The sequence below is a fragment of the Lygodium microphyllum genome, chromosome 2 (assembly GCF_053477565.2).
Source record: "Lygodium microphyllum isolate KBCC chromosome 2, Lygodium_microphyllum_v1.1.10, whole genome shotgun sequence".
Lineage (NCBI taxonomy): Eukaryota > Viridiplantae > Streptophyta > Polypodiopsida > Schizaeales > Lygodiaceae > Lygodium > Lygodium microphyllum.
The window spans coordinates 8200938-8214501 of NC_141136.1; positions in this window are offsets into that span (position 1 = coordinate 8200938).

The following is a 13564-nucleotide window of genomic DNA, read 5'->3' on the forward strand; positions in this document are numbered from 1 at the left end:
ATGCCTAAGAAAGGGGTGCAAATACTAAACACAAAAGGACGCAAATCCTAAACGCAAAACACAAAAGGGGTGAAAACCCTAACCCTAACCCTAATTCTTGGTCTATATAAGGGTGGGAGGTCTCAATCATATTCACCCCTTTTGGCACATCCATGCTGCGAAAGCTCTATCAGTGTGACTACTCAAGCTTTCTATTCAATCTTTCAATTCTATCATCTTGCTTCCATTGTGTTGAGTGACTGAGAAGGAAAGAGTGAGAAGTGTGTTGAGCGAGGGACTGAGGGAAGGTGAAGCTCTTCGCCATAGTCTTACTTTTCTCATCTTCTCTAGTAGATCTTTGACTTGTTAGTATGCTTGGTAGTCGATACAAAGGAGCAATGGCATTGGATCATATTGATCATGGTTGTGGAACCATCTTCAAGCCTTCGAAAGGTTAGTTAGGTGAGTTCACTACAACTCAAGCTAGTCTTGTGTTCTTGCTTTCTTGGGTTGGAGAGAAGGATGCTTGGTTAGTTAGAGCGGAGTGTTGAGAGGCAAGGTGAAAGATTGTCGCCAGCGTAAGTTGAAGCTTCTAAAACAATAGAAGTCCATTCTAAGTCTCGATTGTTGGTGTGTTAGGCTCAACAACACTGATGACGATATGAGAGGAAATTTGAGTAACGCTTTGAAAAGAATTGAAAGTTTGAGAAAAGAGAAATCTAACACTAAGGAAAAGGAGTTTGAAAGAGATTGTGAAGTTTAAGTTGAAGAGGATTGGACGATAGGATGTTTGGATAAGGACTATAACCCTAATCTATTGCTTAATGCTTCTGTTTGTGATTTTGTGAAAAGTCTATTGAGTTTGTTTTTGAGAATACTATGGAAAGGATTAATCATTGTGATTATGGAGTTGAAGAGTTGGAGTCTTATTTTTTTGAAAAGATGAGTAGTTTGGATGGGTATTTAGAAGAGGTCCCAAGTTTTAATGGGTTTAGTCAAGAGATAATTCAATTTTTATGTGAAAGATGGTGTGTTTGGATGTTTTGTAGTGATGAAAAATATTTTTAAAAATATTTTAAAAGGATTTTTTGGATGTATTTATGGATGGAATTGAATTTGGCAACATAAATCTTGTTCCAAAACCCTAGAATTGTCATGTTTTCCTTCTGGGAGGATGGGAGGGGTATGTTGATTATTGTGGATGATGAGATGTTTTGTATTGACAGTGTGGGTTGTTCTAAGATATTTTTATTTGAAATTTTTGTTGATTTTAAAGAGAAATTTGTGGATGATTTTTGTGTATTCACCGAGGAATTGCTTAAGAGTGATGTGCCATTGATTTTATTGGATTTTGAGTTTGAAGAATTCAAGGTAGGAGTTTTGGATTCGATTTTTGATTGGCTCATAAATATTGCATCATTTTATGATAGCAACTATTGCACATAAACGCTTGTAGACTAGGGGGAGGGCTAAATATGTTAAGCATTTTTTCCAAAACTGAAAACCCTTAGAAAAACTATAGATAGATTGGAATTTTGTTAGCTTGTTGTTTGTGTGATTGTTTTGTAGTTTTATAGTTGGATTTTTTTGTTTGTCTAGCTTAGGATTTGGATTGATGTAGATTTTGCACCATTGTTGAGCACTAGCACGGCATGAGGCACGCTATGGATATATGTAATGAATTTTAGATACATGCACACTTGAGAGCACCTACCATTGAGCATGCAATGCTTCTTGCATGCACGAGAGTTGAAATATTCATTGCTCAAATATGAATTTCTAGCTAAGTAAAAAAGATGGTTGGGTGAGTTTGAGGGTCGTGAAGTGTGAGATGCCTCCTCCAATAGACCGGGAGGAGTCCTCTTAGTAGTCGACCGAAACCTAAGACTTGGTTGAGCATGGAAATCTCAGTTCTAGTTTACAGGGAAAGGGTGGATAAGTCACCCCTAACAACGATCTAACGCCCACCTAAGAAGATCACTTTGTAATCAATTAAAGGCAAGAGTGAGATTAACACCACACTTGGTTCAAAGAGAGTGAGAGATGGAAGAGTGTAACTCAATCTTTTTATCTTGTGGATAAAACTTGAGCTCCATCCCCCTAAAACGGTGTTAAGCTTGGTAACTAATCCTACTGATATTGGAAGGGTCACAATTTAATCAGCTCTATCTAGTGTTGGTCGACTTATTGGGTCTGCCTAGCCGCCATAGGCGTTCAATCGTCAACATCAAAAACTCCCACTTTCCTCGATTGGGTTTACTTTAGTTTTCTAATTAGCAAAGTATACTACCACATTGTTTGGATATATAAAAAACAGCTTTCTTTTATTTCTTAGTTAAACTGGGTTTGTTAAACTCAACCTTTAGCACATAACAAACAATTCAAAAATCAAATACTTTATTTCATAATGACAAGCATAACTATCACTCCAGAGAGTGGTACAAAACCGTATTTCTACAAAAAGACATTGTCCGCCTAGGATAGGACCTTCCAATCTCATAGGATTGGGTTGTATGTGATCACAATCCATCTACGATCAACAAGGAATTTACTAGCTCAAAGTCTCTCTAAGCTTTCTTGAGCCTCAGGAGCTGTCCTACATAGTAGGGACACTTGTCACTTAGCCCTTTGCCCTCTCAGGTGCTCGAGTGATCAAAAACCAAAAACACCTACCTCTCTCGGGAGCATAGGACCTCCACCCGCATGTGAGTCTTTCCACACTCCGCAAAGTGTTAGGGAGCATTGGGTTGGGGACCCAACGTCTCGAACCACCACAATCCACAACTCGTCTAGTTGTTATAAGCACGAAATCATAAGAGACATAATTCATCATTCACAAATCCAAAAACAGACATAACCATAAAACATTTTTAACACACTTGTCAATGTATGCGATGCAAATCTATCCCCCTCATCAATTTTCACATTCTTTCCTAAAAAGTAATTGATAATACTAACATGTTTTTGTAAGTTTAAGTATGTTCTAACTAATCATAATCTATGTAACAAACTTATCCTATGGGTTTTTCTAACATTACTAACTTATCCCTCATTTTATTATACGATGCAAAAAAGTAATAAAATAAAAAAATTAGAAAGTTGTAGAGTTGCTAACTTAAAAGCAATCATTTTCTTATGTACTAAACTTGATTATCTCCATTCGGCCATCCATCGTGATTATCGGGTATGACCCAATCTCAATTTGTTGTGGAGAAATAACAAATCCTTCGAGTTGAATGGATTCGAGGGTAACTTTCGCTTGCGCTTCAGCAGTGATTATTTCCTTGCATTGGAGAGCTCTCCGAGCATGACCTTGCTCAGCATCTCGACATCTCTTGGGAGCCATGGAATAAGCTTGATGGATTTGAGTAGCGCATCTACGTAGGTGTGGAGAGAGAGAGGCTAAGCTAATTTTAGCAAAGCTTCGGTGCATTAATAGCAGAGACTTCTACAAGGGTTTTTTTTTTTAAACATGACACTCTATCCATGTTTATATAGTAATCGGGAGGGAGGGGGAGCAGGGGGAGGTAAAGAGAGAAAGCTTGCTTTTAGCATTTTCTATGACATCATCGACGATGTCAGAGAGGGGCTCTATTTTTGGAACGTAGCGTGGAGATAAAGAATTTATAAATATACAGTGAGCACCACGCATCGCATTGTCAGGCGACCAAGGCATAGACCTTGGCATACTTGGCAATGGGCTACGAAGGCTTTGTTGGCGTCGCATCGTCAGGTGACCAAGGCATAGACCTTGGCATACTTGGCAACGAGCTACGAAGGCTTCGTTGGCGTCATTGGCTGTGTGCAAGAAGCTTCCACTAGCTTGTAGGAAAAGCTTCCAATGAGGTCATCCTTTTTCCCGGCAATGTCGTCACCTAAGTGCACTTAACTGTCAAGTGACTATCCACTAGGCTAGTTCTTTTTGTTATTCTATACTACAAACATAGTTTTAATCAGCTTGTCCTAGGAGAGTTTCCCAAGTCTTCCTTCCATGAACTAACTTATAATACCTCATCAATTATCTTCATACTTAGAGCTAGTTTTAAAAATGTGTAATATTTACCATTTTGTTTTCAACATAAATCAATTTTTGAAATGTATACGCACATTGTTTATTAAAATAAACTAAGTAATGGAGATATTACATGAAGAACACCATCAGTTGTGATATGGGTTGATTTATTAGTCATCATGAGGACCATTATTTTCTTGAGAGATTGTGAGATTATGGATGGGTGGAGCAAAGCACAATATTTCCTAGCTGAGTATTGAGAAGTAAGATATAGGGTCTACTTTAATCAAGAAATTGTATTGCATCTTGTATGATGCACGAGCACATGTAGATAGGTTAGGCACTATTTTTCTTGTGCATCCATCTTTTTGTATAGAGCATTGCTTTTTTGATGGCATAGCATGGATTCAATCTAACATCTTTTCTCAAATCATGTTTGATTAAGTATTGCGTATATTTTCAAAGCATGTTCTCTAGAACACAATCCATAAACAAAGTAAGTACCTTTGAAGAAAAAGACTCAAGAGGAATCAATGGAAGAATGTTTTTCTATTGGTGAATTATGAAGGGGATTTCTATTAGCTAGAGACATTGGAGGCTATTAATGGCAGATGCTTTAAATTTGAAAAAGGTTTGAGTGAGCCGGTGCCACGACTCGCTGAAAAAAAAAAGTTGAAGATTATGGTATTGAAATCTATTATGGTTATGCTACAAGTGAAGTTCTTAAAGATAAAGATAAAGATAACAAAGGTGTGGAAATAGTAACAAATATTTTTGGTATCTCAAAGGGTGGTCAGAGAACATTAATATTTCAATTAGCTATGGAATTCAAAGGGCATGATCTTGAGCTTCTTGTTAATTGAAGCATGTGTACTCGTCCTTAAGCTGAAGTACCATGAAATGGGAAAAAAAAATTATTACTAGCCAAAGATTGATCAATAGAACCTGAAAAATAAGAAAATGGTGAATGATGAAGCAATATCTCTTGGACATCATATCAGCGCCACAAGAGTTTTTAGGGCTATAATGGAGGAAAATTGAGTGGTTCTTTTTCTATATGTATTTTGTTGTTGCTTAAAAGCTTTGTAAAATTAAACTCTTGAGCTTCCGAAGGAAAATCACAAAGATTCAGGCTTCATGCTCACACCACAAAGAAGCTATTGGCCAAGATGGTCACCTCATCTTAGAGACATGCGAGACAAAGTGAAAATCATTTCACCAAACTCTCAGATCTATGAAGAAAATCACTGAAAAAATGTTGCATAGGATTATCACAATGAGCATAAAGAAAATGATAATGACAATGAAGCATCGAAGTGGTGAATGAATGCAAAAGGTTGCAAAAGGCTTCATTGATGAAGCTTTTGTCAACTAATTGGCATCGCGTCATCCAAATCTACATTGGCAATATTTTTCGAATCTTAAAGACTTTGGCACAAAGGCTGAAACACAAATATAGAGGCCTCAAAAGTATTAGAGAAACAAGAAAAATGGTAAAAAAACAAACGGAAATGCTAAAAACTTATCTGAAAGCTTTTAAGGATTAAAAGCTTTAAAGCTTTCGAATTCTTCTAAAACATTTCAAACATGTAAAGCTTATTAAAAATCTTATCGATTTAAAAGCTTTTAGGACTTTACAAAAAGCTTAATGCGTGTGTTGACAAAACCTATATAAGGAGAGAGAGAAGTATTAGAGGCTCCCCTTCCCTTGTGAGAAAATCTTGAGAGAAAAGAGAGAGAAGGGTTCCATACAATTGTATGGTTGTTTGAGTGTATTGGTCGAGCTTGTGAAAAAACGGATATTGAAGGCTCGAAGAATTATAACAACCCCAAAAGAATTATGAAGTAATAGTGGTTTTTTTTCCGAACTCACCATTGTTAGAGGGGTTTTAGTCGAAAGGTCGTATCCACTGGGGATGAGAGAGAGAAGAAAAAGAGAATAGGAGATAAAAGAGAAGAAAAAGAATAGACAAGAGGTACATAAGATAAAGACAAAGCTCAATGAATCAAAGCACTATGTATTGATAGAACCCAAGAAGATAAACAAAATCCTTGTTTGGGACTACTCGGAAGCAATCTCTAAGCATTAGATCTCCTAGAGTTCCCTGGTAGACCAAAACGCGCACCAAATATTAACTTCTTCTCTACTACTGAGACCGCAAATCGAATGGTACCATTGGCTCCGAAAGGGGGATAAAACCTCAGGACAGCTACTCTGAATTCTCCTAGGTCGCTCCTTCTCCCCGTTTAGAGTGTTGTTTATTGCTTGTAAATTGCAATCGTGCGCTGCAACGTGATTTCAAAAGTCCTTATTTTTGCATCAGATCTCCCAAAACTAACTAAAAAGCCTCTTTCTTTTTGCATATCACTCTATTCTAGAAGTTTTCTACACCTTTTTAAGATATTTATAAAAAATAATATCAAAAATATCAAAAATAGACTAAACTTGTCTAAAAAAATCGTATTTTGAAACAAACCATACTATGGACACTAGCATTAATGATTAAGATGACATTGACTCTCTAGATTCATAAGAAAGCCAGATGATGATACACTCTAGGATTTTTCACACTGTGGCCGTGTAACGGCACGACATTCAGTGTTTTTTTAGTGTTCTACTTCATGTTTGATTATAGGAGTATTTAAAGCTACAAGAGGCATATGTGGTTGTTTGGCTTTGTGTGTTGGTTGTACTATGTTCGTGAAATGTTAAAAGATTTCGTTGTGTAACATCCATCAATAAAGTCAATTCCCTAATCGGCACTCCTTAACGTTCCATTTTCACGTTGTGAGACTTGTCCTTGATCACCACTCGCTAAACACCAATTGCTTCAGTTAGAGGATTGTATAATTTTCTTCTTGCATGTTAGGGATATTCCAATGAAGAAGGCAAACAATGGTAAACAAGCACATTAATAATTTTTTTGAAGAAGGTGATTATATAGTAGTCTATAATTCTTGGGAAACCTCATAGCAAGCTTAAGTTGCAGTATACGAGTTCATATAGAAATGTTAAAGATTTTGGCTAAGAAACATTCTTGCTTAAGTATTTTTACGAGAAGCCCTTGTAGACTAGAATTAATGGTTTCAAGATGAAAAAGATTGTTCTCCCAGCTATCATAGTCAATTTGGTTGGGATGTGCAATTTGAGAGTCATTGCACCTCAATGTAGTGTTGGAAATTGAGCCAATAATGGAGGAGAGAGAACCAAGAATGAGAGTAAACAATAGAGCACACATTGTGAGTTGAGATGATAGATTATACTTGCTAAACTGAAAAAATGATAGAACAAAAGTATAACCTTAGATCTAAGGTCGATCAAAACCCCTAACTCAATCGAAGTTAGCTAACTCTAAAACTAACTCTAAATGTGGTGATAACTTATTAACTTAGTTGTGTTTACATTACAAACAAACTAGATGAAACATTGGACATTGTGCATAGAATTAGCAACTTCTAACACCCCCTTGTAGTGCCAAGGTAGTGGAAGTATAAGAAGATCAATCACCAAAGGCTAGCAAGTTCAAGGACTTTCGAAAAGCTTCAAACTTCTCATGAGGAAGTGCTTTGGTGAAAATATCTGCAATATTATTCTCTTTAGGAATATAAATCAAATTGATCTCTCTTGCACAGAATTTCTGTCTAGCATAGTGGTAATGTATCTCAATGTGTTCCGTGCGAGCATGAAACCCTAGATCCATGCCATTACAATAACACTCTCATTGTTAGAAAGAATGGGTGTAGGACACTCGAAGGAAATTAGTAGTTCAACCAACAATCCACAAAGCCATACGCATTCCATTGTTGTGATGAAAATTGCCCTGTACTTAGCCTCACGAGACGAGGTAGCCACTGTAGGTTGTTTCTTACTTAGCCATGAAATGCATGAGTAGCCTAGAAAAAAATAATATCTACTACTAGACTACCTAGTCTTTGAATCACCATCCCAATCAGAATATTTGCTAGCTTGTAAGTAAAAGTCTCCCCCCTTGGGAATCATAAAGCATATGATTGAGTACCTTGCAAATATCTGAAGATCCACTTGATATCTTGCCAATGTACTACCCATGGGTTGTACATAAACTTGCTCACATGAGATACTACATATTTTATATTAGGGCATATGTTGTAAAGGTAAATAAGATAGCATGGTTGTAGATTGCAACATTAGATATCTCTTCACCACCATGAACGGATAGCTAGAGTGCTAGCTTCATAGGAGTGCGCATAGGCTTGCAATCTTGCATATTCAACCTATGCAAAAGATTATCCACATACTCAATTGCAATATAATGATACCATGCTAGTTTTGGGTGAATTGAATCCCCAAATAGTAGTGTAAATAGCCCCATATCTAACATAGTAAGATTATATTTCAATTTAAATTTGAAATCTACAATTTTATGCTCTTTTGGTCAGATGAGCAACATATCATCTACATATGGAATGATAACCATCAAGTTCCCCCCCCCCCCCCCCCCCCCCCCCCCTTCAAACTTAATCTCGAGAGTGGGTGTAGTAGGACTATTTTTGAACCCAATACTAGCCAAATAAGCATCAATCTTAGCATACCATGCACGAGGATCATCAATCAAGTCTTAGGTAGTTGGTATTTCAAATTGATCATGCAAAAAGGCTATATTTTTAGCAAAGAATATATTCATATTGATAAACTTTCTTTGTTTGTGGATCATACAAGCAATAGCCTTTTTCTTTTGAATTATAGCCGATAAAACTGCATTTTACGGCCTTGTTATCTAGCTAGAAGCTCCTTTGATACATGCACATAAGCTATGTATCCAAACACTCAAAAGTAATCAACCTTCAATTTCTTTCTATGCCAAGACAAAAATGTCTCAAATGCATGAGACATATACTGTCCCCGCTATATGTGCATAGAGTCTACATCTTTAGACCTATTCCTACTTTCAATTTTGCCAAGTGTTTGAAGTGCATAAATACATCTGATTTTTTCTTCAAACAATACACCCAAGTGTATCTAGAAGTAGTCATAAAAAAATGTAATGAAATATAAATGATCACTAAGTACTCTAGTTCTCATAGGACCACACACATCAGAGTATATGTGTTGCAATTTTCATTGACATGCATTGCATCATCCTTCTTAAAACCAAATCTATGTATTTTCATATGAATGCAACCCTCACAAGCATACAAAGGTAGAGTATTTAAAGTAGGCAAAACGTCTACCATTTGATACCTTTGAAGGGTCATGAGATTGCCAAAGCTCCACATTCTACATAGTGAGCATAAGAGTACTAATTCCTAGAGAATCATGAGAACCAATGCCAAATATATCATAGATACTATTATTAGCACATGTAACATGCTTCTTTGTAGTGGGTAAATGCAAAGATGTGAACAAGCACTTCCATAAACTGATGTGCTTGGATACCACTATCAAAGTAGTAGGCATGCTATGTTTCAGTAGTATTAAATGCACTATTAGCCATGGATGTGTCATAGCTACAAGTCAAGAATGCATAGTCCCCCTCTACAAAGTTGGTTGTAGCATCTCCATTCAAAGACTGAGTGGTAAATGTCTCCCAAAAAGCCAAACCAGCATTCTTTTTCTTCTCCTTGGCAAACCTTTTCATGCATTCATCAATGTAATGTATTGGTTTCTTGCACTAGTGGTATTTCCCCCTTTTCTTTGTCTTCTTTGTGTCTTGGGCGGCCTTGTTTGTTTACTATCCTAAATCAGCCTTTTGCTAAGTAAGGTGCCGCTATCCTCCCCCCTCCCCCCCCTCAAAGATAAATTCAGTGAGATGTGAAAGCCAAGATAAGACTTTGGGAGTGAGTTCAGAGTGACATTCACCATTTCTACATCCAAAATAACCTCATCAATGTTCAACAATTGCTCATGGGGATATCCTACACGTATATGAGGTGATTAGTCATGCTATCATCCTCATCCATATGTGCATTAGTCAATTCTCTTTGTAAGTAGAAGATTCTAGCTTCATTAAGAGCTACAAACATGCATTCCAATATATCCCAAGCTACTTTGGAGGTCTTGCATGACCATTTATGAGGTATGATGGCTCACTTAACAGCCAATGGAATCAATGACAAAGCTTGCATAAGTCCGCCGATCTAATCTGATCTATTGTAGGAGGAGCAGGGGTAGCAACTAGAGCAAGTGTAGGAGCAACTGGCTATCCTCTAGCACCATACTAAGGTGTTTGAAGTCCAAGCTCACCAGTCTCGATAAATCACCTATGACACAATACCAAAGATCCTTTGTAACGAGTAGATTACGTACCATGAAACTCCATAGAGGATAGTTGGTACCATGTAGCTTGTCCTCTTGATTGAGGACTCCCAAAATGTTGTTGTGATCTTGGGTTTTGTGATTTAACATTATTGCGATGTATGCACAAACTAAATAGCCAAACACTTCCAAGCTGAAGTGTAAAGTGTATTCAACTAAGTATCAAAATCCCAACACGGGATACTAAAGCAAGTGCAAAACTGTCAAAACAATCTCTTCTTGAAAAATGTGCCCACATTGCATAAAGAGCACACAATCTATTGTACTTTTGCAATACCTATCAAGTACTTTGGAATATATGCCATGCAAAAGCCCTAAAATATTAATGAAGAAATCTTGAGAGATTTCAAAGATTTATACTTACAGCTTAAAAATATAATGGAATGTCACCTCAGGATACATGTCAATAGCAACAAGTAGCTTCAAGGAACCTTGGGCTACGTGCCGAATGTGAATCACAAAAGCTCCAAATTTGTTGTGCAGATCTCGAAGCAATTGTGCAATGTTTACACTTTGGATCAGTGTTCACAGAAAACCGTCCTTTAGTGTATTTTTTCCAAACAAGATTCTCAAAAAACTGGTTGAAATTGAAGCTCGTCTTGATGAAAATGAGCATTTTTTTTGGCATTTTAGTTATAAAACCAGCTATTTCCTTCCCAGAACCGGTCGAGGTTAAGCTTTCCTTTTTTCCATTGAATGACTATTTCCTTCCCACAAAACCGGGCGGCTGATGTTGAGCTTGTTCATTTTTTCCATTGGATGGGAAAAAAGTTTTTCATGGGCACTCCTTTGGATGAAGAAACGTGCGCAGGTCTCCAATTTGGCAAAAGACCCAAACTTCTTATGCTTGGTGGTCTTGGGATGGATGCCAAAGATGTGGACTTCAATGGCGTCAACAGTACTTTGAGCAACATGGGCAGTTGCAAGATGTATAGAATGTGGCGACGTAGGAGGCACGACAGAGTGGCGTGATTGGCAGATCTCCTAGATGGCATTGTGCAGGATAGCATGCGGGCGTGGACTAGGATAGTGAGGGCGTAGAAGGCAACGACTACAGCAGTGCAACAGGCATTAGGCTGTCGGGCAGAGAGCGACGCGGGTTACGTTGTGGTGAGCTACTGGTCAAAACAAGTAGTACCTCCGCGTAGAGGACAAGGCAGGCATGGCAGACTGCTAGCAAGGTAGGTGCAACTGCAGGCGGCGCAGGTGGCATACAAATTGATAGGTAGCCTCTCCTGGTTGATGTTAAATCTAACATAGCTCCTCTACTCCTTCACTAGCTAAGCTCATGAGTTCAAGACCTTGGGCAAAGTAGCACTAGCTAACGACTGTTCGAGATCCATGCCATGTGTGATGCTTTAAGACCAAATGTTGCAAACTCGATTAGCTATGGAGGAGAGAGAAATAAGAGAGTGAGAGCAGACAGGTGAGTTGAAACAATAGATGGTGCTTGCTGAATTCTAAAAATGGTAGAATGAAAGTACAACCTTACGTCTAAGGTAGACCAAATCCGAAACTGAACAAAAGATAGCTAACTCTAGAACTAACTCGAAATGTGGCGACAACTTTTTAATCTAGTTGTGTTCACACTACAAACTAACTAAATGAAACATTGGGTATTGCCCATAGAATTGGCAAACATGTAGGGCAATTCTCTATGAAAGACCTAATCATGGTGCATCTAATCAGTCATTTCAAATGAAACAAAAAACCCTATCATCTATCATAGCCGAATCACTTTGTCCTCTCGCTCGGCTTGATCATCTCCATGATCTATGAGTAGCTATGTGGCCATTGGCAACCACAGCAACAAATGTAAGCCCCAACTTGTGTGTAGGATAACTTTGTGTGTTGTTGAGATATCGAGCTCCACTCGTGATGCACCAGGGTGACCGTTGTGTATTTATGTCACCGACCTGTCAGTTGCAGACGCGGTTGATACACCGCCCATGAATAATAGCTACATGATAGCTATCCTTATCTACTCTAGTTCGTGGCTTAGTTAGTATGCCACCTTAGTTAGTTGAGTTTGGTTTTGAGACCCATATAGAGGGTTCTTCTATTTCTTTGTACTAGAGTTCTTTTGGCTTACACAACAAAGAAGAGAAAAACTGTTTTCAGCCTCCACCCTTGTGTGTCTTCCCCCATTGTGCAAGCAAGAAAGTTTCAAGCGAGACTCCTTCCTTCTCTCCCACAATCTTGACATTGTATCAGAGCCTTGTTCGTGGTAAGGAGCTCAAGAAAGCAAGCCAAGCTCGCGGTGTTCTGGTAAGAGGAGCAGTGTTGCTTTCATTTTCTATTTTGGGAGCAAATCTCTGCAGGTAGCACAGCCGGAAATTCCAGGAGTGCATTGTCTCAGGTTGAGACGCCCTTCGTGGTGAAGCAAGAGGGCAGTATATGCTGCGGGGAAGGGCTTTAGCCCTAGGCGACCTTGTTTTTTTTATTTGAGGCCATTTCGGGGCCTGTTTTGCAGACGGAAGTTTTCTGCATGCACTCAGGAAAAGGCTCAGTTTTATGCTGTGCAGCCACTGTTCTACAGGTCGGTGAAAAGTTACTGTAGAAATTGCATCGTATGCTTGTGCGCAGAGACATTGGGAGTTTCAGAATCATCCTTGGTTCTTGTTTATGCAAAATCGTCACTAGGAAGTGACTGTGTGGTCAAATACCACTTTCGCCAGTTTTGCAGATTTGCCCTTGTGAGGGTGAAGCTGTGTTTTTTTGCAGTGACAGAATTTCTTGCAGTATTCTATAATGGCGTCTGATTCTCTTTCACAGATTGTCACTAAAAAGCTTGACAAGAACAACTTCCAGGCATGGAAGTTTAGAATGACGAATTTCCTTATGGGAAAAGGATATTGGGAATTTGTTGCAGGAAATGAAGAAGAACCAATTCTTCCTGATGTTCCCAATCAACAACAAATGCAGGCATTCAAAGCATGGCATGAGAGAGCCAGGAAAGTTATGTACTGGCTGTCTATCAGCATTTCAGACTCTATGATTGTGCATATTCAGGATGCAAGTACGCCAAAGGAGGCATGGGATACTCTGTCAAAGATGTATAGCACAAATACGCAAGCCAGGAAAATGCAGCTCAAGCAAGAGTTGCACAATGTGCAAAGAGAAAATATGAGCATCAATGACTACCACATGAAGGTGAAGAAGATTGCAGATGCACTTGCTTCCATTGGGTCGCCAGTGGAAGATGATGATTTAGTTTCTGTGACCTTGAATGGTCTAGGAAAGGATTATGCACAGTTTCGGACATCCATTTCAGTTCG